General features: G+C 44.1%; 1 long non-coding RNA gene across 4 annotated transcripts; it reads right to left on the bottom strand.

Moving 5' to 3' along the window:
* Window positions 1–1,346: 1,346 nt before the first annotated feature.
* Window positions 1,347–22,888, bottom strand: LOC119152650. Of its 4 annotated transcripts, none has more exons than XR_005105836.1 (7): window positions 22,557–22,888; window positions 22,335–22,452; window positions 21,864–22,058; window positions 11,091–19,681; window positions 8,372–9,698; window positions 4,173–8,283; window positions 1,347–3,715 (listed from the first exon to the last, which is right to left on the bottom strand). It is a non-coding gene; the product is annotated as an uncharacterized LOC119152650 (long non-coding RNA). The 4 variants fall into 4 exon arrangements; XR_005105838.1 differs by lacking the exon at window positions 22,557–22,888 and having other exon boundaries at window positions 8,372–8,939; window positions 11,091–11,162; window positions 13,937–19,681; window positions 22,335–22,541; XR_005105837.1 differs by lacking the exon at window positions 22,557–22,888 and having other exon boundaries at window positions 8,372–8,939; window positions 22,335–22,543.
* Window positions 22,889–23,831: the final 943 nt, after the last annotated feature.

Here is a 23,831-nt window from a genome sequence, read left to right on the forward strand (position 1 = left end):
GCTCTAAGGGGTACAGAAATGGAGTACTGGATGAAGAGAGACCAGGAAAAAGCAGAGGGATGAGAGAGAGAGTGAGCAAGAGTGTGTGTGCCCTGGATATAGGAGAGGCTCTGGGAAGAGAAGGGGGCCTGGATGAGGAGAGGCTGGCTGGAAGAGGAGCTCAGAGAAGGAAGAATCCAGACACAGCAGAGGTAAGATGCAGGGTGGACTGGCCCAAAGAGGATGGAGAAACAGCATGGGCAGTAGATGAACTGTTGAAACCTTGTGGGGGACTGGTTGGCTGTGCTGGGGCAAGGTGTAGGAGCTGCTTACTGAAGTTAACCTGGTATGGGGCAGTAAGAGCCTTGCTGCAGCTGGCTGGTTTTGATAGTGCTGCAACACTGCCGAGTTTTACATCTTGGTATGTTTATTGACAAAATGAAGTATACAAACCCCTTTTTTCTCTCTGAATGTATTTCTAGCAATTATTTTAAGACAGCTTAAAATCTGTGCAGCCTCAACTGATCTCAACCAGAATTTCTAAAGCAAGGCCCTTGCTCTCCAAGGTTTGCTCTACTGTTAATGAATGATGCACTCTCATGCATCAGGTCTGCATTATTGCTGATCCATGCCAACAGTTCTAAGAGCAAACATTGATTCCAGATGTTTTAGTTCAGCAATACATTTGCCATATTAAATATAGTCATTCCTGTTAAAACACTGACTACCTTCCTCAAAAGCTATCTTGAGTGGAAGAACAGCTGTGCTTAGTATGCAAATGTACTGGTGTACCAATAAATTCAGTGACTGATAAGGATTTATCTAAATAACAGAAGTATGAAATAAAACCAGAAATTACCATTAAAAGGAAGATCAGTGTATTTCAGCCTGCACAGAGCTCACCAGAAAGATACCCTGCATGCAGAGCTGAAGCTGCAGTGCTGAATTGGTGAAACCCTGCCCACAGCCTTAATTACCTTGGGGTTAACTTGGACTACGCTTGTGCTGCTACAAGGACAGGCCTACAGGCAGGTGCCCCCCCACCCCCCCCCACCCCCAGAGCTGCTTATCTCCCCCAGGACATGTAGAGGCTTCTGCTGCCCTCACCACCCCATGGTTCCTGATGTTTCCTACCTGGGGAAAGGTATGTCTGCTCTGGAGCCTTCTCCCTCTTTTGCACAGCCTAGTGATCAAGGGGGCCCTGCCAAGGTCTTCCTCTTCTGCCCCAGATGCTGTGCAAGGAGAAACAATGGCGATGGGCAGGTGTGCCATTGACACCAACTGATTGCACAGGGCTTGATGTGCGATGCACTCATCCAAACTTTGGGCAGGTCTCTGGCATGGTGTGGAGTGAGGTGGCTGAGGAATCTGGTGCAAGTCATGTTTATTTTTAACGTGACTGCTCTGCAATGATTATTGTGTCAAGTTGAATGCATGGCAAACTGGTTACGTTTCTATTCCAGTTACCATGGTTGCTAATACTTAAAACTGCCTGAGAAAGGAAGAGAATTGTTCTCCCCATGCTGGGAAATGTCTCCCTGGTTCATTCCTGCCCACATAGTGCAACAATGCTGTTGGTCTCAGCTTTGGATGTGAAAGCTGGCGGAGATCTGCCTAGCCGGGTCTGGCAGATGGAGCTTGGTTTCTCATGGTTTATCACTACACTGGCAGAACAAATCTCCTCACCTCTACTTTGGTTTTATGTAGGGAGAAATCTTTCATACTATTGCTGCCAGTAGGCATCTGTGGGAGAAAAGAAAAAGTGCACTTGCATCCCAAAGACACTTCTGCTGTATTTGATCTGAGCCAGTAACAGTGTGCGGTACCAGGCAGACAAGAACAAGGCAAAAGCCTAGAGGAGCAAACTGTGTGCAGACAATATCTGTGCTCCCTTAAGCACAATGGTCCACTATGATAAGCAAATAGCTCCGCAAGATTAAAAAAAAAACAACAAAAAAACCCAAACCACAAAAAACCAACCAGAAAGTGGACAGAGAACAGTGGTTTGAGCATAACGAAGTGAGCTGTTTAATAGTGTAAGCCTTTGCCTTAGCCCTGTTGCTAAGCAGGGGTAACTTGGCAGCAGCATCTCCCTTCCTGGTGGCAGGTTCAGCCGTGCTACAGCCTAGCAAGCTGTGCAGGTGCAGTGTGGCAGGACATGGCACTGACCCTCCCTGTGCTGTGCCAGGTGCCCCAGTCATCATCAGTGTGGGTCTCACCTCCCCAGTGCCATGGTCTGTGGGTGGGATGGACCTGACCCACCTCACCCATCCACAGCATATATGAAATCCCTCCAGCTGGCAGACCCCGCCAGTATTCTCCATAGTTCACAGCAACAAAAACATATTGAGTCAATATGAATCTGAAAAGTCTTTTGACTGCAGGTCTGATGCAAATCCTCTAGCAGGTTGATTTCCCTCTGCTCTCTACTTCCCTACATCCGTGTGATGATTCCCTACATACAAAGAACTAAAACAAAATGTCACACCCCCAAAAAAATACCTGAAGTCTGTGGAGCTTAAATTCACAATTAATTAATGCATTATTAAACAGGCAAAACAATGACCTGAATCATTAAATCTCTAAAGGGTTTCAGAATCAAGGGGACCTTGGTTCAATTTATCTTCATTTAGGAGACTCAAAATAAGTTTTAGTGCCAGTTTAGCTAAATTTATGCCTTTATTCGCTTCTCTGAGCATTTCCGTGAAGAAGTTTCCCTCTGTCAAAATGGTACCTTTTCTGGGAAGTGCAGCCAGTGAGATCTCACTATCGGCACCAGTTTCTCCTTTCTACTGGTTTGAGTGAGGTCATTAAACAGAAGACTGCTGTGGGAAGCCTCCCTCTTCATGGGTGGTGGGGGATTGTGGCACTGGTCAGCACAATAAAGATGCCCTGAAGACAAGAGGACCCCCGAGAAAGGACTGCTGCTGCGGGCAGGGGCTCACGTGGAGGTGCTGCAGCATGACGCCTGGAGAAGGCTCCCAGAGGCTTTTACTGAGTCACCATTAAGTAACAGGCATGGAACAAGGGACCAGAAGCTGAGGAAGTCACCAAAACAAATACATGTTTATTGCCCAGCTAATCATCTGGTGAAACATTCCATGGAAATTCTTTATTTTATTGCTAACACTTCAAAGAAGTGTTAAATGTGTCCCAGAGGAAAAAAAATTAATATACTGCAATAGATTTTTCCTGTTTTCATAACAAATGTTTTGACCAGCTCTTCCTAGGCACCTTGGCATGTCATTCCCTGCTGTAATTCCTAGACCTAATTATTTAAATGCCCAAGCAATCATTTGGAAACCACTGCTCGGCAAGCACTGTTATTTTTTCTCTATTTTCTGGTACATGGCTGACCAGAAGGCATCATTGCATGTGGTAAACTACAGCCACACCTGTGTTTAGACACTTGCATCCTACTTTCACAAAACAATAAATTGGAAAAGTGCTCAAAATATATCCAGGACCAATGGACGCTTCTTAATATTTCTGTCCATCTGTGCCCAGGCTTCACATTCTTATTCTATTTTTTTACTGAAACTTTTAATAAAAAAACCCCATGTGTTTACATTCCATAGCGTCCCCTGGTGCTGCAGGATGGAAGATCACCTCTGATCAGACCCTGTAGTTCTGCAGCACATCATTTGATAGACTGGATTTGGCTGGGAAGTATTTTGTCCCTGTGCTATTGAGAAGTAAGTTGACACTTCACAGTGGTTTCTTCTGGCTTATGAGTCTGCCAACAGAAAAAAGCAATAGAAATACTTGGGTCATTGATATTTCAGTGAAAAAAGAGTTTTGTAATTAAGGCTTACCTGGCTCTTCTGTTTCCTATTAAATAAGCATCTGGTTTATTGCAACCTATTTGTGAAGTTATCCATCATTCCTCACAAAATTTGGTACAAATTCATGTGAAAAGTCATTATAATATTCAGCTTTCATTATTCTCCTGTCTTTATGCCCATTCAACCACGTGACACCAGTTCCAAAGAACAAGTGGTGTTGTGGGATGAGGCAGCCATGGCCACTGCCAGGGGACACATACCGGCAGGACACGTGCCAGCGGGTCTGGGGGAAGGCGAGGACACAAGGCAACCTCTCGTGTGTACGCATAATCTGCCCTGTCTCAATTACACAGTTCAGAGGCAGCTAATAGCCTAGTAATGATATGAGCAGAACTAGTGAGTACTTACAGACTGCTACACCAGCAGAATATCAAGATGGAGTGGGAAGCTGCTGGCCGTGCAAAGGCTGAGACTCTGGTGGAGGGGTTTGTACCCAGGCATTTTCAGCCAGAAATGCTCCCTGCTGATGTCACTCATGAAGAACTCAAGAACACAGAAATACAGGGGAGCAATGCCATTTCCTTCTTCACAGGCATGGCAGCAAGTGCGCTGGAGGCAGGGCATCCTCCCAGCTGCCTGCCTGTCTGTAGACCTGCTGGTTGGTGTTTTTTTTTCAGCTTGCTTGAGCAGGGGCTTCTTATTAGAAAGCAGCACTCCCTGGCCAGATCTAGGGAGAAAAGGGATATTGACGTCTCTTTTTAGACACTTTGAGGTACAAAAAGCAAGCTAGGAATAATATGAAGTTCCACTGGCAATGTGCATAATGTGCTCAAGAAGCAAGGGAGACTGGAAGGCACTTGAGAGCCAGGTCACAGAAAGTGCTCCATGTGAAGCATTTCTCATGAGCAGATCAAATGGTGTTTTAGTGAGGACTTATTAATATGGCACCTGTTTCAATTATTTTCAACTAGCAGGAGCAGTCACGCCCCGTGTGTGTGGTGACACAGGAAGGGAGCAGTTTGTGACAAGTCTCCTATGTGTACTTTCATGCTTCTCTCCAGGATCACATAGGCTTCTTTTTTAAATGGCATTCTGGGGTAAAAGTGAATCTAATCACAAGCTGAAGAAGGTACAGCTTCATAATTTAGTAGATGTGCACTATATCCTCACAAAGAGAAGGCGGCTTTGGTGGGTACCAGAACTGATCTCACAAACAGCTGCGAGTCTGCAGTACGTAAGCCTGTATCTAAAAGTGCCTTTGGCTACTTGAATTATTCACAATTGCCAGCATATTCCCTTGCAGTAAATACCCTCCTATATAGAGGAGAATGCAGCAGATATTAAATATTGTTCAGTGCCAACATACAATTTATTGCTGCCTCCGTACCCCGTGAGACACTGCTTTGTTACTGGTCAGAGGCTGCGTGTGGAGGCTACCCAGGTCAAAGCTTTTTACAAATGCTACTCTTCTGTAATAGACAAGTGACATTTTTGGGTAAAGGGCAATCCATGCAGTTCTGCCCACCTGAAAATTTACAATGCTTGAAAGCGAGCTACTGTATTTCACCTGATCCTGACGCCTTCCTTCACACAGGGTGTCCAGGTTGAATTCTGCCGTGGAATGGGAAAGCAGCTGGGACTGCCCGAGCTCTGACGCAGCAGTGTCCTGCGCTGCCCACCTTCCCAGCCTGCGCTGCCCAGGGAGGCATGGGCTGCTCCCTCTCACCTGGCACACTTCTGCGCACCCTGCCAGAGCTCAGATGCTCATAAATAACAATGACAAAGCTCAGGTGTTTAAAGCACAAGGGGGAGAAACACAGAATAGCCACAAAACATTTACTGTCAAATAGGCTCAAAGTGCTGCTTTTATAACTGTTACTTACTTCATGACATACTTCTGTGATACAGTGATACACATCCAACCATAAAAATATTGTTTGCTTTTTAAGTCACTTCCAAGTATTTCAGTGCAGAAAACTTTTATATAATATCATTGCACTGTGCTGCATGTGAGCACCTGCACCCCCTGAGTGCTTTTGCGCCCAGAGCAGGAGGCAGTGAGGTGGTGCTGCCCTCTTGCAGATGAACAACAGTCACATGAGGAGGCTTGCCAAGGTCACAGAGGCAGGCTGAGCAGAATGGAAACTTGCTCCAGCATCTCCTGACTCCAGAAGAGATCCATACGTGCTGGACCGTATCTCATTGTGAAGATGCTGGAGCTTTGCAATGCAACACGGAATAACCCAGCTCAGGGAGGGAGGAGAGAAGATACAGGTTTCTGGGTGGTAACCTGACATGAGTTAAAATTTTATATAACCCCTGCTTATCCTCTCTGCCCTTTCCCCCTCCCTTTCTTTCAGCAAGGGCCCACACACACCAGGGTGGGTAAGGATGCAGAGGGTTTGGTATTTCAGTACTTCAGCCTATTACGGGGGTATCTTGGGATAAAAATTCAGAGGTTCTCACTCTCATCTTCCCCTTTCTATTTCTGCCTTCCTGTTTCAGCCAGATGGACTTCAGCTACTCCTTGAAGCTCTATTCAGTTTCTGATGTGTTTTCCATGAGCAAAAGGGGTACTTACATTTTTCTTCCATCAGCAGTTTTCTACAGTAAATAAGGAAAGGAAATGGAAAACCTCGTAGGAAGTCCCAGGCTGCTGAGGCTTTTTAAATGGACTCAGAGCTCAGGCGTGAGGCAGATTAATCACAAACCAGACATATTGAGCCAGTGCAGAAGATGACATTTCAGGGCCACTGTAAGGAAGCAGGATTAATCGAATGATGGGACTAGGGAGAAGAAGTGAAGCCTGAGAATGAACCACCAGGTACAGGAGAGACAGGTTATGATAGCGCTGAAACTGTTCAACAAAATTAAGCACCATCATCAAAAGATTTTCCTTTGCATGAGCACTGTGATCTCATTCTATTGTGCTTAAGAGAAATAAGAGAAATCGTAGATGATTAATTGGATCATTTCCATATCCTGCTCCTAAGTGAGTACTTAAGGAAACCGTTTTTCTGTTGCTGCCTGACCTGCAAATACAGGGTGTCAGCCACTCCAAAGAAGCTTCAGCATGAAAAAGGATGGAGTGATAAGCAGTACATATTAAAGAGACAGGCAAAACAGGTAATAGCCCCTGTGTCCCCTGAAATATATCCCAGTCCTCAGGTTAACACTTTAAAAATGTATTGCATGGAAATGTACCCCTCATTTAACAAAAATAAATGACTATAGTCAAATAACAGGCTGCTGTCGACAGAAAGCAGCACTTGCCAAATATAATGATGCCTTTTCATGCAGTGTTAGTGCTCCAGAATGGTTAATCTTTGCTCAATGGTCCTTTTACCCTAAAAGTACAGAAGATACATTGCAGTGCTTTCTCCACTGGGAAACCTACATGTAATACTACAGCCATAAGTACTGAGACTCAAATCCCTTTGTCATTTCTCCCCTCTCATTTGGCTTCAGGTGCTGCAAGGTAGAACCAAAAAAAGAAAGGAAGGAACAGAAAAGCTACTGCTGCTGCGAGTGCACCCTCACTCTTCATGGACATGGATGGTGCAGTTCTGTTTGCTGGACAGCTGGTTCCTTCTTAATGCTTCATTTACTCCTGATTACCAGCAGTGTATCTCTTTGTATATCTTCAGCCCCAAAGATTTACTTTTCTTGGGGCTGGAAGATGGCTCTCAGAGCACCTAAAAAGCTGGTTTCCACATATTCTGCTTCCACATAAATATATTACTCATGAATAAGCAAAAGGAGGGTTTTTACTCCTGTCTGAAACCAGGCAGGTAAGCAAATGTTTCATATCGGGCTTGGAGGCAAGCCATCAGCAGGGCTTTATCTGGTGCTTGAAAATCTGGAATGTGCTTACATGGGTACTGAATTGGGTAGTCTCAGGAACAACATATAGCTGCCTTCTCATAGAGTTTGTCAATTCTCTAAGCCAGTTAGGGAAGAATCAGCTTCTCAGAGGCTAATATCCATACATCTGAACCTCAACAGTGTGGTTTCAACTTGTGTGTCGTTCTGAAAACCTTCCCATCAATCCATGACTTCATTTCAGTTTCTCAGCATTGCTAACTTGTTCTGAAGCTGCCATTGATTTGCTGCTCAATTTCTGAGCAGTTTGAAGAGTTTTTCCCCAGCAGAAATGTTCCTTATTTGAAGTAGAAGATGAATCAAATAGGAAAACTTCTTTTAATTTGCAAAACAGAGAAGGTTAAAAGGAGTAGAGAAAAACCAAGCTCCTCAAACCACTGAGTGACAGTTTTTAGCATAGCAACAGTACAGTAGCAGTTCCTGTACTGATTTAAAGGAAAAAACCAAAACCACATCACCTTTCCAACCCTTGCATCGCTGAGACATGTTAAAGGGACCTACCAAAGCCTCTCCGGTGCAGAGCATCATGGTCTGGCTCAGGAGATTCGCAAAGCAAATACTGGCACATGAGGGTGCAGCTCACTCCTGGGCTGGTACCATGTGCTCGCAGTGCGTGATTCCACAGCAACCTAGGAGACTTTAAAATGTTTTACAGATATAAAGTAAACCTTAACACCACCTCCCCTTTTTGCTCTCCTTGTGATCTAAGGCAGCTGAGCACTTACCATGTGGGAGCGGGAAAGGCTCTGTGTCCTGCTCTGGGACATCTCCAGTGAGGTGGAGCAGGCTGCAGACCTCCAGATCAGTGACCTCAGGCTGTACTTTGAACTGTGGATGCAAGCCAGTGCTCTGCATCTTTCCCAGCATTTCCAAGCCAGATGACCCTCTCTTGCCACTGCTGCACTGCTGTATGCTCATATTTGCCATGAGTATGGAGCAGGGAATTCAACCATTGCTGTGTGATGTAGCACTCTGTTATCAAAATATAGTGACAAACCAGTTATGCATTGATATATGAAATGAAATTCAAGATGAAATGAATTGATGTGGTTCTCATCTGAAGTGTGCAGAGACACCTTACTCTGTCATTTTCCACTAAATATACAGTCTTTCTCTTTGCTGAATTTATTTGCCACTTACCCATATCTGAACATTTGCATTCTTTGTTGTTGCATTATGTTTGCAATGAATTCTCATTTGTATGTTGTAGAGAAATATCTTTTTCGATGTCTTTTTCGGTCACCACATAAATGCTGCTTCTTGTTTCCTCATCGGATAACTCAAGAGCAGAGGCTGAAATTTACAAGTGTAAAGGAAAATGATGGGAAGACTCTGTTCCACACAGAGTAATTCGAAGAATGTCACATTTCTTCCGCTGTGAGATCCTTGATCGTTGGTTTTTTCCTTCTGCTAATAAGCTGTTAAAAGTAACACAGAAATTTAGATTCCTGGGTGCATGTTACAAGCCTTGAAGAGAAACACCTTGACCTGCCTTTCCTTGGCATCCCCGCTGCCTGCCCTCCCCAGAGGCGGCATTGCCGTCGCACCCTGCTGTGCAGGACAGTGCCTGCCTCTGCCTTGGACAAGGGCACGGCACGGTGGTGTGAAAAGCAGGCGGTGTAGGGGCAGGGGGGGGGCTGGTGCGAGTCGGGAAAGGTAGATGCACATGTGGGGGTGCAGCAGCAGGGACAGGGCAGGCAGTTGGTGAGCAGTTCTGCCTCCTGCTGTGCTGTGTGTTGTGATGTCTCAGTGTTCCACAGCTAAAATTGCTGTTTTGGGTATCGTTAGCCTCCATAGTTCAAGATAGGACTAATTATGAGTAACAGACTGTACTGTTCTTTTATCACAGGTTTTTGATTAACATGAGACATTATCTTTGGATATTTCCTATGCCAAATTATCCTTTCAATTACTGGAGCCTACATCCCAGGTATTTAGAACTGGTTGTTCCTGTTGAAGTAGAACAGAAAGAAAAGGACAAAATAGAAAATCTAGCTCTCCTCCAACTCCTGCTCAACGGTCCTGCTGGCACCATTCAAGTCTTGACTGTACCTACAGGGAGAAGTGAAAAACCTTACTGACACTCGGTGTTTTGTTACAGGTTCTCACCTTTTAGGCCAAGTTCAAACCTGAGCTCTGACCTTCATGACTGAATGCTGAAGCAAGACACACTCTGAATCAAGCAAATAACCAGCAAATCTGCTGCCACCTGGCCGAGGCATGCCGCACATCAGGGGCGAGAGGGGATTGCAATGGGATGAACAGGTTGCAGAGAGCATTTTTGCAAGATGCAGAACATGAGCCTGTTCCTGCTGCCACCAATTCTGCAGCAAGACCGAGCAGGGTTTGAGCAGCCAAAAGCAGCTCCCCCCCGGCCCCTGCTTGTCTGCCTTTTGTGCTTATTCCACCCCAACGCGGGTGGCTGCGTCTCTGCCCTGTCACAGACCACCGGCTGTGGGACCCCCTGGCCACCCACCTCTGTCACCCTGCTGCACGTCCCTGCCACGTGAGCAGTGCTGTGTCAGCCTTCAGCGCTTCAGAGGGCTGAAAGTAGGTTAGATTAAATCTGGTGGACCAGATTTTGGTCACCTTAAAAACAACACACACACACACACACACACACACCCCTTTTCCCTCACAGCCCTCCCACGCACACATCTGCCATGCTTAAACTGGAAAATTAAATCACTTTTCCACTCAGCTGGCAGGAGTCAGCTGATAAGTTGTGAGAACAAGTGTTTTAAAACAAATTAACCCCTTCAGCAAAGCAGCCGAACTCAGAGGCAGGGAGGGCTGGCGCAGAGGTGGCAGCTGGGTCTGTCCCTGCCTTTGGGACAGCGGCTGGGAGGGAGGGCTTGGACACCCTGGAACGAGATACATTGCAGAGTCCACGTGGAGCAGAGCACTTCCACAAGGGCAACGTTCACACCAAGCAGCAGTGTGATGTGGTGGGTTGGTGCAGCTTGCCCACTGCTGCACCCCAGCCTTTCAACCAGAAAAAAAAAAGCAAAAAAAAAAAGCAAGCTTACAATTTTGTAGTGTATTTTGTGGCAATAGTTTAAAGGTCTTGTGGGGAACTACAAAAATTAATTATTCTCAACACTTAAGTGATGCTTTCTCTGTCATTCTGAAATAGAAGGCTACAGTGCTCACTTATAAGTGCCCTGACGTTATCTGTAATTCACACATCCAAGTGTCATCCAAAGCGTGTGGACTGTCTGTCTCATTTTAAACGAAATGTCTCCTGTCACATGCTAGATGAGACTTTTATCTTTCCTGGAGATGCACCTAAATGCAAGCTCACGTGTCACTTCTCAGTTGAATTGTCATTTAGGTGCATTTCCAGAAAGATAATACTCCCTTATCGAAATTAAAGTTATTCTATCTTATTTAATTAATTAAGTGGTTTTGCTGACCTCCTCTCTGCATTGTATTTCCACTTACCTTGTGCTTCATTAAAGTTGTATGAAGCTATCCAGCCTTCAGTGGCTTGCACTCAGGTTGCCAGGAACTAATCTGACAACAGATTGGAAATCACCATGTAAAATAATGAGCAGCTTTTACTGGAGTTATGAAAATACCTATGTCATGTAAGGTGATGCAATTAGCAGGGAAGCAGCTGAGGTCCTAATAGTGAGACAGAGATGACAGACAGAAACAGAGTTAAATCTGCTCAGGAGAGAAATGGGCTGGTGACAGCTCTGGGACTGGGTGGGAAGGGGAAGAACTTGAGAGGGCACGACCACAGCAGCTTTTACTACTGCACTTTTTTTTTTTTTAGCCTCTATACTGAAATGCAATCTAGATGGCATAAAACATTTACAGAAGCACTGTGCCTCGTCTACGTTGCTGCGATAAAACACAGCCTTCTGCAAGTGTCCTCACACAAATTTGATTCCTGTTTTCAACATCCAGCTGACATTGTTACCTGCATAAAATCATACAGACAGGCACGTCCAGAGCTGCCCGCACCAGGACACGAGGAACTCATCAAAGTGCTTGCTCCATGAATGCAGTCATTTGTGTCTGGCAAGTGTTCACATGTAGACCTGGCCTTTATCTCAATCACGGATATTCAAGTCCTTTGTAATTACACCTTATGCTGCAGGTGCTTCCTTGGGGATTAGGTAAGTGATGGGAAATGTAGGGCACCGAGTCATAGCTAACGCGCTCTCCATTCACCACTCACTTTTAGGAAAAAAAAATTATTATCAGGCAATATCAACTCAGTAAGTGATGACTAGCGTGATGAAGAGTTAGCTTTGACGAGCCTCTCACATCTCTAATTTTTTGGGGAAAAAAATTCTGATTTGAAGTGCCTTTACATTTTAGAAATTGTTGCTCAATTCTGGTTTAAAGAAGTTCCAAGGACAAACCCAGAACAAATTACAGTGTGATAAAATCTAAATGTGATGCTCTGATTGGGAACTCAAATGTGTAATGCTGAATACCGTTTCAGGAAAATTTTTAGAATTTATATTTTTCAGCCCAACACAGTGAGAAAAGAGTTGACATCTCAGAAACGTCCTGCCCATCTCTCCCACCCACATCCCAGTGTTGCTTCCAGGAATCTCTATACATTTATTTTTAGCTACCCATTTTCACATAAGATTCGGGACCAAAGCATTCAAGCTCACTCTCATTTTAACAAAACATGTTTAGTATTCAGCGCTGAACTGGAGGGCACAGAACAGCAGGTATTTAAACAGATCTCTCTGCAAAGCTTTCTAGCAGAAGGTTGCTTGCCCTGAGTCGGCCTGGTTGCATTTTCAGAAGTTTAAACCAGGTATCGCTCCCTCAAAGACACTGACTGGTAGAAATGGCTTAAGAACAAGGGTACGGCAATCCTGGGTGAAAGCCTGGCTCACATGAAGCTGCAGGAACCCCCCCAAACCCACTGATTTTAACGTGCCTGGGGTTTTGTTCTTCACATTAGTATGAGAAGATTAATTTCAACATATAGGTGTGAATAATAAAAATAGAGATGACCTTTTTTAAGCCCTCTCTTAAAGCATTTTCAACGATGAAACAAGTATACAGGCAAATACTCCCCAGTGTACTCGCACCCAGCAAAACATGACAGAGCATTAGCAATCAGTGCAAGAACAAATTGGCACAAACTTACCATCATAACAGAAACACAAGTGTGCAAACCAGAAGCAAATAATGCCAGGAATGCAGAACAACAGACAAGTCCAACCCCATTGCTGTTGAACCAGGGGAGGATTAAATTTACACTGACTGCAATGCTAGTAGAACCATGCCTTCAGAGAAGTGACTCACATTGGCCGTCAAAGGATGCATGCATGGGGAGCCTACCACATTTCTCAAATACCCATAAGACCTTCAGGACAAAAACAAAATTGAGAAAAATACACAAATGTTGATAGCTGGGTGACTGAGGTGCTGCCCCATATGTGATACAATATCTTACGTATATCGTGCAGTGTTTACTTAAAGAGTGGATTTTTTCCTTTGATCTAAATATAGTGAGGAGCAAACTCAGAGTACCTTTTGCTGCATCTGCTAACTGGGGTTGTTTATTTGAAATGCCTAACAGTCAGTGGCATTTATCTTCATTTAGCATTAATCATGGCACACAGCATACTTTATGTGACACCACCTTCCCCTGCACAGCATACTTCATATTCATAATATTCCCAAGTTCTTGCAAATCAGTAAGATTCAAGCTCTGTTTTTCACACTTGTGGTGGTATCAGTAAACATCAAAGTACTTGAGAGACCAATCAGGACACTGTGAGTTTTGAGACAGGAACCAGTGCCTAATGCTACACCTGGAAAAAGCTTTTTTTTGCAGAGCAACAGCTCCCCACAAGCACAGCCACCAGCTGCTGGAAGCATCTCCAGCTTTGCCACCACAGGTGAACTCAGGCATTTTGAAAGCTGCTGCCATTGGTGCACAAAGACGCACTCTCTAAAGTGATGACAAATGCCACACGTGAGATGCTTTATCTACTTCCCTCCTCACTTGCCCTTGGACCCCGCTGCAGCTGCCTCCGAGCATTATTCCAGAGGAGTCAGATACTGCCCAAGCCACCTCTTCTGAGCTTAAACTCTAACATAACCTTTTTTTTTTTTTATTAATTTTTAAAATCTATGTAAATGATCCAAACAAGAGTTTGTGTACGAACCCAGACCCCACATGCACATCTGTGAAGGCATTTGTGACATTTCTCATGCTCAGAGCAGCCAGTGTTGCTGTAAAGCCAAGCACCCAAGGTGGCAAGCGTTGCACTATTGCTGGCAGCCACTGCACTGCAAAGCCATACCTGAGCGTGGAAGAGGATTGATTCGGTGCACATCACGCAGCAGAAGCTTGACAATCCCGTGCATTATTCAGCAGAGCCTGTGATGGCTTTCCGTTTAATCTATGTGAAAATTGGATTTATGGTATAGGAGTAAGAGCTATCTGAACATGGCCCATAAAACTGGAAGAATCATATTTTTCTCTTCAGCAAGCAACTTTTAACAGCTCTGCTGGGTGCTTATTTGCAGTCACCAGGCAAAAATTTTCTCTCTGCTGTTTACGACCATTTTACTCATTTCTGTGACAGAGGGGGGTGGTTTGGAGTATGGTGCCAGTGATGCTCTAGTTACTGGTGTTATTTGCTCCAGGGACTCTTTTGATATGTAGTCCTCTGCTGTACTAATGTTCCCATTAGTCTTGATTGCCTCTGCAGGGGGTAGTAAAGACTTCTGTGACAAAGTGCCTAGGAAAATCCTTCTTGAGCCTTTGATATTTTCTTTGTAACATTTTCCTCATCTTTCACAAGATAGCAGTTTGACTTTGAAGTTATTTCCAGTTCTGTTGTTGTCATTACTTTAACTTCTACTGGGGAGCTGGATACTTCTTATGGGGGAGCGAGGAGACACCAAACAGCCTCCCTTTCTGTGTTCCTTATGTGGTCCTGACCCCTTGAGTAAAGCCTCCAGTTATCGAAAGCATACAATCTAAAACCACAAGGTATTAAAATACAGGCATCAAATGCTGTGAGGTATTGCTCAAAGTTGCTGCAAGGAAAATGAAGAACAAAAATATAAATGCGGAAAATCATATACATTAAATATCTCAGTGAGAAAATGGCTGGGGACCAAAGCTGTTTAAAAGCCATAAAGCATAGTGGAAGGTCAAATAAAAAATCGGATATTGGCCTAAAATGTTCAGATGTCCAGCTTCATGCCATGGAAGCGTGATGGTTTTAGGAGGCTGAGCTGAAATGAATGGAGATTTCCTGGTGAAATTTCATAACACTCGTGTTCATGGGTAGACTGAAATAATATTTATTTATTTTTTTTTCCTCTGGGAAACAAGATAGGACTTGAAATGGAAAAGTGAAAATAAGGAGCTAAAGGTTCTTCTCACACTTCTGCTACCTGGAGAGAGCAGCTCTTTTGTAAAAGGGCTTTATATCCCCCGTGATAACATTTGCTTTATAAATATGTCATAATTGCTGCAATTTTCATTATGATTAGCAACAGAAAGTACATATAAAAATACCCAATAAGGAAAGAAAACTTAAGTTAACTTTTTTAACATTGAATATTACTATGAAAACCTGGGAGAATTCCAAGGTAATTCAGAAAAGCTGTAACAAGACTTCTGCTGCTTTGTCATGGAAGAGATGGATATACCTCCCTGCAACATTAAAACATGCCAGAAAAGAGTCACCTCGGGTTTGGATTTGACCTTTCCAGTTCTGTAGTACTCCAGTCCTGAACTGTGATTCAGAAACATTTCTGCAACATGCAATTCACGGAGCCAGACACCAATTTGCTGTCATTATCTGCAGTCACAGTTCCTTTGGTTCAAAGACCACTAAACATTACTTCCCATTACAGTTCACGCCTCAAAAATACAAAGCAAGGGCAAGAGCAGAGCTGCAAAAAAAAAAAACAACACCACAAAGGAAAGCACAGCAGCAATAACCATGCAAACACAACTGATACAAAACCAAGCAGAGGGTTGTCTCCATTTTCAGTTGTTTACATGTAACCCAAAGGCTATTCAGCCTTGAGCCTTGCAGCTTCACCATATCCTCTGCAAGAAGCCCAACCTCTCCATCACCTCCAGCATGCACCCTTCCATGCTGGGATCAGACCTGCTGTCACTGCGGTAACCTACCCATGAGAGAGGATCCAGAGCAGTAGGACTGATGATCCAGCTGCCCTTTGCTGTAAGTTCAGCCTGGGGGGAGGTCCCAGGGGGAAGAAAGGGCTTTTCCTCCATGGATCTCCTGTGCTGCTGGTGACGTTGTTTTTATGCATTTGCAGGATGCAGATAAGAAGGGCATCGAATCTGAATGTTATGCTAATAAGAACATCTGTGTACTTAAAGCAGCACTGAGCAGCTGGTACATCTAAAATAGCCCCCAGCATGTCTAAATGCTCTGTAAATACAGAGTTAATATCTCCTGAGATCAATTTATCATTAATAAGTTATAAAAACAGGATTTGATGCACACTGAAATAAAAATATTTGGGGGAAAAGCCTATTGTTTATTTCCATTTTCCCCACCATCTCAACCCTCCAGTGTGGGAGGGACCCCAACCAGACACTGAGTGGCACAGATGAACTCAGGGCTGGCCTTATCCTGCCTAGGACAGCTAAGTGCAAAGTGCAGTCATCCTTTGGTCCCCGTGCAGTCAATGCCAAGATGCAGGCACCCCAAAAGGTGATATGGCACACAGCTTCTCAGTTCAGCACCTGAACGTCAACCAGTGAGCGTGTGCCCAGGCTAACTTCGAACAAGTGTTTTGGAAAGAGTCTTGGCCAGTATTTGGTGGCTGTTATCCCCCTCCACAGTCACCTCTGCATTGCTGCTGCCATTACTCAGCCTCCTCCTGCCTTTACTCAGCATGCCTGGCTTTACTAAGGACACTGCAATGACCTGCATGTCCCCAAAAGACTCCAGATAGCATCTGAACTTATTCTGAACACTTTGGGACTCCACCTAACACGTAAAAATTAAAGATAGCAACTATTATGAAATGGGTCCCTTTTCCTCTTTTGCTCTCAAATAATCTGTTGTGAACAGGCATTGGGCACAAATATCCTATAGGATATATGGCTATATATCCACTTCTTTAGCCTCCTAGATCCACAGACCAGTGACTACTTCATTAAACATGTATTTTATGCATTGTGTAAGCTCAGGGAAACTGTATAATTCAGGGTACCAGCCAGGGAGTGCAGGTGGCGATTTGATCAATGCTGTGTGCATCTGTTAAAACTAAGATACTCCTCTGAATATATGGAGGCTGGTTTTGTTTTTTCTCCTGCTCTTCTTTTCCTGGAACACTTTTATCTCGCTCCAGTAATTGCTAGCAAAACTCACAAACAGTAAACTCCATAAGTAAACCTTATCAGCTATGTTACACTCAACAGCCCTCCTCTCCACTTCTGAATGTGTCATGCCTTGAAAGATAAGCACTACTGTCACAACCAAGGTAGTCACAGGTGCCCTTGTCCCACAGGGTCTGGCGCACTGGAGACACATCTGGGAAAGGGTTCCCAGAGGGGATTGTATTTTATTTATTATGGTTTTATTATGGCCCTAAGATGGGTGTGCATGATCTTCTGCTATAAAGGGCCAAAAAATGCACACGATAATCTGTAATTTTGTCTAGCTCCACCCTGTTTGGAACATGAGAATAGATACATAAAATATGCTAAAGCCCATTAGGCTGGCTTATGATGTTAAATAGTCTCGCATAATGAACTTTGGAGCGAGACTGAAACCCTCCAGAGCATACAGATCATTTGTGCAGCAAAACAGCGAAGTCCTGCCTCTGCACCAAGCATCTGAAGTTGCCACACGGCTGCTGGAGCTCTGTCTAGAAGGCACATAAGATCTTTATCAGGGTGGTTAAAACCCTTATGTTATTTCTATGATTTATATTTTTCCACTCATCTACATCACATAAATAGCATTAACACCTGGCAGAAGTTCCTGTAAACGCTGAGAAAGTCATCTTGGGCAATTTTCTCTGGGCAACTGATTTGATTAATTTTCTGGAGAGAGCCGACCCACCAGTTGGCCTGGCTGGGGAAATGTTAAGATGTTTGTTTGCTTGGTTATCCCTTCCCAGGGGCCTCACTAGGATTACAACTAATTTAAGTTTCTAGGCTAATTTGTTTCTTAATATCCTGGTGTGAAACATGAAAAGCGGCATTAAATTTAACAAGGGAAAAAGGGGAGGAGGGTCACTGTTTTGTCATCATGAAGCTATGCTGAAGGTTTGCATGGCTTTTCACTGGAAGAGACCATCTCTCTTGCCTTGTGCCAGCAGCTCTCCCCTTCCCCGTGGTTGGTTTCAGTTAATTGAATCACTAACAAGAAATGTGCCCGCAAATCCATGAGCTCAGCCCTGCTCGCACAGTTGCTGGTGAGCCTGCTGATCCAAGCTTCCCTGGATTGCACCTAGGTTTTAAGAATTCTTGCTGACATTAAAGGACATGCATAAGATCTACACACTGCTTTGTGAACTTCACAGTAAATATGAACAGGATACAGAAGACAATACATAAATACTGGGTGCATGCACAAGAACCAGCTTTCTCTTTGACGTGTGCTATCCCAAGCTTTCCCTCAGCACTGATATTCCCTTCCTTGGCTTTGCTGTATTCTGGAGAATCCTTTTTCTAATTGGTAAACAATGTTTTTTTCCTAGATATGTGAAAAAGATAATAAATAATGTTCTAGAAATCCAAAACTAGAGTGGGAGTTTTGATTCCTAATGCTGCTGTGAAAATTCAGTGTTCACTGGAAAGGCTTCTTTGAGCCTTACAGCAGAAACTCAGCGTGGCCAGCACAGAGCTGAACTCACCAGAGCATGACTGCCAAACCCAAAAGAAAGGTTTTTGTCACAAACCTGCCTTGATAGAAAGGAAAATGGGTTTTAGGACAGAAAGCCAGCAGCAACTGAAATTCAGTATTGTATGCTTGTAAAAAGGCATGTAGCATAAAGCCCCCAGTCATCAGAGGCAGAGTCGGGGTGACATCTGAAAGGCGGCTCATCTCGGTCTGCTTCTGAGCTGGCCAGAGCCTGGCACCGCAGAATTAATCACAACCCCAGGCTGTTAAGGACAGAGGCACACAGAAATGAAAAACTTCTCCTGAAGATTTTGAAAGATGGGCTCTGGTTTTGGCCAGGACTCAGGAACACAGGTTTTACATGTATGTCAAGGTAAGGTCAGGTGAGTGAAGTACAGGGAAAGACACAAACTACAAAATCATTCACTTAACAAGAATCCTCAGGATGCATTTGCCAACCTGCCAGGTGACTGCCAGTCAGAACAAGCGCTGCCATATTAAGATAGCAATAACTCAGACCTCTTCGCTTAAAAGGTTAAAGAAAATTATTTCCTGCACTACGGATACCATGCTGTAGCCCAGAAGCATGCTGCAGGTGTGCTGAGATGGCTTTGACCAGGCCAGCATGTCTCCTGATGCCCAGCAGCCCCACAGCTCTTGCCCAGCAGCAGGCTGGACCACAGCAGCAGACTGGACCACAGCAGCAGGCTGGACCAGGACACACACGGCTGGTGTGAAGACTGAGCCCATGGGTCTGAACAACCTGCACTCACATCTGGGAGCTCACGTGTAACCACAACAAATACACGTGTTTAATGAGCAAGGTGACTGCCAAGGTGAGACTGACAGACAATTGATTGCACTCACCCGTCATTCAGAAAGGACAAACCAGACTTACCATGCAAAGGAAATGGAATCAGGTGCCTAAAGGACACCCCTGTGAAATATTAAAAGCAGCACTTACGAGATGAACGGCTCTTCGTGGTTGCACTGACTTGAACAGGAGATGGCAAGAGCTGGTGTGTTGGCACTGAGTTATTTATGGCCTTACCACAAGAGCATTTCCCAATCACTCCTTAGAGAGAACAGAAACTAAACCAGGTGCGAGCCCAGCCTGGGTTCTGCCTCTGGTCTCTGTCTTTCAGTCTCCGTTTCAGTTCTCCTTGCAGAAATGGTGTGACCTCCAAAGTGCTCTGAGAGCTAAGCATGGAAAAATGTAATAGGTAAACTACATATAATTGTCATTGCTGTTTTCTTTCAGATCACCTGGAAAACAGCACTGAAGAGAAATGAAAGCATCAGTGATGCAAAAGCTAAAGGGACATGCTCACTGGGAACCCATCAAACACGGAGGGGCTACCTGAGAATGGAAAATTTAAATGCTTCTGGTGCCATAATCCAAGAATTCCCTTCCTCCTGGCTCTTCCTATCAGTTTTTCCACTGAAGGGGAAATTCCCACGTCCCATTCTGCTTCTAAATTCTGTAAGGAATGATGTTTGAATTTCCTTTTCCCACCTCCCATTTCATGTCCCACTCTGGCACGTTCGCTATTCTGAAGCTATTCTCTTCAATTCATTTTACATTAATAATGATGGTCCTTTCCCTTCCTGTTTGAATCCTAACATGTCTTTTCAAAAGCTGTTGAAGTTTATACAACTGTATATACAACCACCTTTTTATTGCTACTCTGCAGGCACCAAGGTACAGTCTGAGTATTTGTAGATGCTTTGGGAATACACCCTCTACCTTTACAGGTGGGGTTTTTTATTGGAACACTGACATATTCTTACAGATAAAACGTGCCTCTACCTTAGTGTGATGACACAGTATCATCTTTCTTCCCCAGCATATGATACACTTTTTTTAAACCTTGAATGTTCTGACCTATTTCCTTTAGTTGGCAAGGTTTGTGATTTTTTTGAAACAGTTTAGAATATTTTTTGGAAGAGATAACTGAGGTCTTTATAGTAAGTGTCACTCAGACTAATTCCAGATGCTTTGTTTGTTTTTACATCGAAGTAAGAAAGAATAGCTCTGCTTGTAGACTCCTCTCTTTTCCTGCATTTTCCTGGGAGAATAACTTGATTAAGAGAAACTTGCATCTGTTAGTTTTTCTTTCATCCAGGATTGACAGCAATTTAATTTTTTAAGGTTTCTTAAATTATTTTAGAATGTGGGAGGGCTAAATTCTGATTTGCATATCCTTACTTGGACATTTTCCAGGGCAGTGTTCATCGGGAAGTATGTGAATATGTTCCACCTTGCTCAGGATTCTGCCTTTAATTTAGGGGGAGGTTTTTGGGAAGGTCCTCAACTCACTTGACTTGTTTAATCCTGCAGGCAGAGCATGGATCCCACGCTGCCCGCCCAGGAAGGGATGCCGGTGGGCTCCCTGCTCTCTGCGCAGCGCTGCAGAAGGGGCCCAGCCTGCGGGTGCCCCAGGTTTGCCAGCTGTGCCCAGCCTGCCCTGCCCTGCCTGCTCAGCCGGCTGCGGGGCCGGCAGGTGGGCGGCCGGCAGATGGAACCCCCAGTGTGGGCGGCAGGGCTCAGCACCCAGGGGCAGCGTGCCAGCCTCGCCTTGTCCCAGGCAGTGGGGCTGCGACCCACTGGCAGCTGTGCCCCAAACTGAAAAATCCATTCTTCTACCGTCTCATTTGCAAGATGAGAACAAGAAGGGTCTTGATTCGAGCATTTCTGCGCTTAATACATTTTTTTTCTCATAAATATATAGGTGGTCATTGGGTGTGTCTGGGAAGGAGAAACATTTTGGTCTTGGATCATTCGGGTTGTGTTCTTGCATGGTTATGAGAGCCCCCAACAGGTACAGCATTGCCGATACCAAAATAGCAGGAATGCTTCAAAGAACGGGGTAAGCGAATGGTAAAAAATCAGTCTCTTTCTAGCAAGCTGTGAATGTGTAAATAAGCATGAGCAGTGTAATTAGTTTTTCCAAGCACTATGAACAGGATGCTTTCCTGGCCAGAAGCAAGCAAAACTTCTTGATGTATTGGGATGCCGTGTACTGAAAATTTGTTTTATATTTAATTGCATTTAACATTTATTCTCTCTTCTGCTCTATCAGCTGAGCAGTGCAGCATTAGCTAGTCATCTTCATTTTGTGTATTTCCTTAATCATATTTGTAAGAAAACTTTCCTAATGCTCAACCCTTCTTTAAAAAACACAGGCTAAAACAGTAATCAGGTAGGTACAAATAAAAGAGATTAGCTGAAGCAATCAATTAAAACTGCATAAAAAAACTGAAGGCTATTTTTCTTCTACACATCATACAGGGTTCTGCTAAACTGCACGTAACTCCTTCACTTTAAACACTGTTTCTGCTGGAGATGCACAAGTTTCTGCAAGGTTAGGAGATGGTTTACCTTGACAGCAGATGGGAACGAGCCCAAACTACCCAAACAGTAACATTGCCTTTGCCCCTTCTGTCCACAGGATATTTCTGGATTGCTTCTCAGTAATGTCTGGCTGAACTTGTTTCTACACTTCTGGAGAAGGTCCAGGACGGTGGAGCACTCCTGGGATGGGCAGGGGCTGCTCTGAGCTGGGGCACCATCTGCCTGGGGAAGAAAGTGGTTGATCAAAACTCCCATCCTCTGCTTCATAACAGTTCTGCTTGACTGAAAGACTTTTAACGAAAACAATAACAAAAATCAACCAAAACACCTCTTCAATTCTTGTTAGGTATATAAACAATCCCAGTTTATAAAAGCATAAAACTTTCGGTAAAATAAACAAGCAAAGAAAAAAGTTTGCTAGTAACTTTTTGGCAGATAACCATCATTTTAACTGTTTTTAGTGCAGTTTTTCCAAATGCTTCAAGCTTAAGAACTTACTTGCATGTTGCCTGTGAGGAAATGTTTTTGTGCAGAACTACTGACCATTTAGTTATTTCTTGCACTTCCCAGCAGTCAGTTACAGCTCTGGACACTGATGTCAGCTAACAGTCATCATCTGCAATTACCAAGATGGTTAAATTTTGTGACAAAGAATGTGTACAGGAAACAAAACCATTAAATATCTAAATAACAGAGAATCACTAACCCTCTTCAATTTACCTGCTCCAGGAAAATGCTGTGCAGGCTGCAGAGCAAGATAACGCTCCCTGCACCGGCGCAGATAGTGCTGGGTGGCAGCTTGTTCTTTTCTGAGAGAAACAAGGATGAACAAAAATCCAACACGCGAGTTATTTGAAAAATGCTAGTAAAATTGTCCTGATCTGAAAGGAAAGATGCTTTTCCAGCTTTACCCAGTGGTGTTTTGGATGTGTGTGATTTTTTTTCTGCTTCTGAGGAATTCTGTGCTTTGCCACCAGCAACTCATCCTCCTTGCACAGCTGTTGCTGCAGCACCTGCCTTTACATTTATATTCTTGGCACAAGGGAAGAAATACTGCCTATTGTCACTTGTCCTCACTTCTTCTATTGTGATATTATGCTTATTACCAAAGCGATTTAAATTTTAAATTTTGTGACTGAAATAGAGAAACTACTCGGTAAATGCCGATTGATGAGTAGCTATGATACCTACACATCCTGAGCTTTGTTTATCCTCAGCATTTCTGCCCCAGCATTCAGCAGCTTTCTGCTGGTCCACCTGGGCACAGTGATCTAAGGAGGAAAGAATGAGCAAGAAATACACACAGTTATGTACAGTATAATCCAGTTTAAGGATATGAAAATACCCTGCCAGAAGCAGCAGACTCACTCTACACCACCTTCTTTATAAAAACAGAAAATGGGTTTCTGAAGTTCAGTGGCAGGAACTGGCTGATGCCAGTGGAGATGACAACCAGCCACCAAGCACTGGTGGTTTATAGCATGGAGATACCCTGGAATAAATCCCCCCTGGGTCAATAATCCCACCTCTCATACCCCAGCCTCCCCAGACCAACCTCTTTCAAATAAGCAGATGAAATTAGATTTTTGAGATTACTTTGTTCTGCAGGACTTGGGCAAATGCACAGCTTAAGAGGCTGCCCTGCCTCTGCCCAAGTACTCTCATTCTGTTCCCTGATAAATTCACTGTGCTTTTAAGGTTCTCCAGATTTAACTCAATCACGTTCCCAGGGGCTGGCAGGAAAGAACAGAAATAAAGAAATCAATCACTTGATGAGAGACAGGCTTGAAGCAGTGCCAGAACTAATACTCCCAAATTCTGGGAAGGGTCTATTTCAATATTTATTAGAAAGGCATGATTCTGTCAGATGTTTACAAGTCTGTTTCTCCCAGCACTTGCTTCAGAAGGCTCACGCACCTTCCCCGAGGCACAGAGGGCATTCCTCTGCAAAGCTATCTCTACAAGCACTGCAGAGGATTGCCATCCCTGTTTCTA

This window comes from Falco rusticolus, chromosome 8 (assembly GCF_015220075.1).
Source record: "Falco rusticolus isolate bFalRus1 chromosome 8, bFalRus1.pri, whole genome shotgun sequence".
Taxonomy (NCBI): Eukaryota; Metazoa; Chordata; class Aves; order Falconiformes; family Falconidae; genus Falco; species Falco rusticolus.